This window comes from Schistocerca americana, chromosome 2 (assembly GCF_021461395.2).
Source record: "Schistocerca americana isolate TAMUIC-IGC-003095 chromosome 2, iqSchAmer2.1, whole genome shotgun sequence".
Lineage (NCBI taxonomy): Eukaryota > Metazoa > Arthropoda > Insecta > Orthoptera > Acrididae > Schistocerca > Schistocerca americana.
The window spans coordinates 780,049,801-780,052,157 of NC_060120.1; the positions used below are offsets into that span (position 1 = coordinate 780,049,801).

Consider the following 2,357-nt stretch of genomic DNA (forward strand, 5'->3'; position numbering starts at 1 on the left):
ACAGCGCAGCAACAGGCTGTAAAAATCCTTAGTCCTGGGTGGGCGTGTATCTGGGAGACTGGTATGTATGTAACTGTAGTCGACGAGAAAGGTCGAAAGATGGGACAAATGAGGCACGATATGGCCGACAGACACCGGTGGTGAGGTGGAAGCAGGTAGGACGACCTCAAGCAAGCTGCGTGTTAGAGATGTACCCTGGCCCATTCACTGTTTTCTCATGGTACTCATGTATAAGGCTGCAGCTAGCATACGGACATTGACGAGCCCGACGCCACGGTGGGGGCAGGGTAAGTGTCTCATAACGGACTTTCAACATTGAACCAGCCATGAGATAATAGCCAAAAGGCGCCTGAAGGTTGCGCCCAATTGCAGTTGGCAGAGGGAGAACTTGCGCGACGTGAACCAATTTTGATGCCACATAAAGATTAAGAAACTTAACCCGTTGAAGTGTGTCCTGGCGGCGCAAGAGGTTCTGACGGACGTCGTTGTGGATGACGTGTAACAGGCGACGGAAATTCGTTGCCGCTGTGCGTGTGACCGTGGGGGTAAAGGTAATGCCAAGGTACCGGAAAGTCTGCACAAGCGGCAGGGGTGTCACTTCGCCCTCCTGGAGGCCTCGTCCAGTGTGCATTGCAGAAGATTTGGCGACATTCATGGCACTGTCAGCGGCAGCCGCATAACGGGTAATCAATTCGAGGACTTCTCGAATCGCAGAGCCGGAGCGAATGAGGAGGAGGAAGTCATCAGCATATGCCCGACAGCGAAAAGTGTGTTGGCGTAGGGTGAGGCCAGAGAGCTTGGTCGTCAAGCCCCCAATAAGGGGCTCAAGGGCAATGGCATACAGGAGGGTACAGAGGGGGCACCCCTGCCGTAGCGAACGGCAGATAGGTACCGGCCCTGCTAAACGTCCATTGACTTGGACACGTGAACTGGCACTGTCGTAAAGACGCCGGATGACGTCGAGAAACGGAGGGGGGATGCCCATTCGGGCTGCCACCGGAAACAGGAAACGATGACGCACTTTATCGAAGGTGCTGTCGAAGTCTATAGCGACGACCGCTGCACGGAGTCTGCAGGCCGCCGCCATCGCAATTAAGTCGCGGCATTCCCCTGTGGCAGTCTCTATGTTAACCTGTCCTCCGGGAGTCGTTTGCTCTGGCGAGAGGATATGAGGGAGTATTGTTCGGAGCCGCATTGCATTGCCAGTAAGCGCGCGGAAATCTTGTAATCGGCATTGAGTAGGGTGAGCGGTCTGTAACTCGTGACCATCGAACCACGGGCTGGTTTGATGATGCCCACAGGAAAGGCGGGTGGGATTGCGTGGTCAGATGTCATCAGTTCGTGATACATAGTCGTCCACCGTGGTGCCATGAGGTCCCGAAAGATACGGTAAAACTCAATCGGTAAGCCGTCAATGCCGAGCGATCTGTTGACAGCACCCTTGGCGATTGCGTTGTTGACTTCGTCTAGGGTGACGAGTTCGGGCATAGCGTGTGCGTTCGCACAAGAAGGTCAATGGCCGGGAAGCCATATTTTTAACTATATATGACAGTACACGCTATGCCCGAACTCGTACGGGACTTGGTAGATTAATCTGCCACGAGTAATGAGTATGATGGGCTAACATCTATTAGGCGCACTACGAATGTAGTGGTGTGGACATGTTGGGAATGTGAATCTCACGGGGAGCGTGCAAGGGATAAGTCTTTGCAGACGCACTATCCTCTGTGCCCGCGGTGGCTCAGATGGATAGAGCGTCTGCCATGTAAGCAGGAGATCCCGGGTTCGAGTCCCAGTCGGGGCACACATTTTCAGCATGTCCCCAATGGAGTATATCAACGCCTGCTTGCAGATAGGGTGTCCATTTAATTATCATTTCACTGTTATTATTGTTGTAACTGACAGTTCCAACAATCACGAAAAAATAAATAGATAATCTGGGCCTTTTATATGCCCAAGTGTGAGAAGTGCTGAGTAAAGAGAGAGAAATTGGGGGTGGGGACAAAGTAATTTATCTTTCAGAATGGGGGCCCCAACGGAAAAGTTTCAGAGCCCCTGGGACAGTCAGTTTGGATGGTCAGATATGATTTTTGTGTCCTAGCAGCTCAATAGTAACGAAATTTTCAGAGTCAGCATACGACAGCTAAAGCTTCCCTTTCTGAAACTGTGTCCCATTGAGTCAACATTCTGCTGACAAAAGCTATAACGCATACAGCACCATCCTCATTTTTCGGATAAAGACTCACTCCAGCGCCCCAGTCCAAGCTATCACAAGCTAGATGGATAACTTTAGAAAGAGCTTGACCTGATCTGTGAATTTGTACTGTAGTCGTCTTATAAAAACCTTTAATCTATTT

At 51.0% G+C, this 2,357-nt stretch overlaps 1 non-coding gene across 1 annotated transcript; it reads left to right on the forward strand.

The window, feature by feature from the left end:
* Positions 1–1,729: 1,729 nt before the first annotated feature.
* Trnat-ugu lies at positions 1,730–1,804 on the forward strand. Its single transcript has one exon. It is a non-coding gene; the product is annotated as a tRNA-Thr (tRNA).
* Positions 1,805–2,357: the final 553 nt, after the last annotated feature.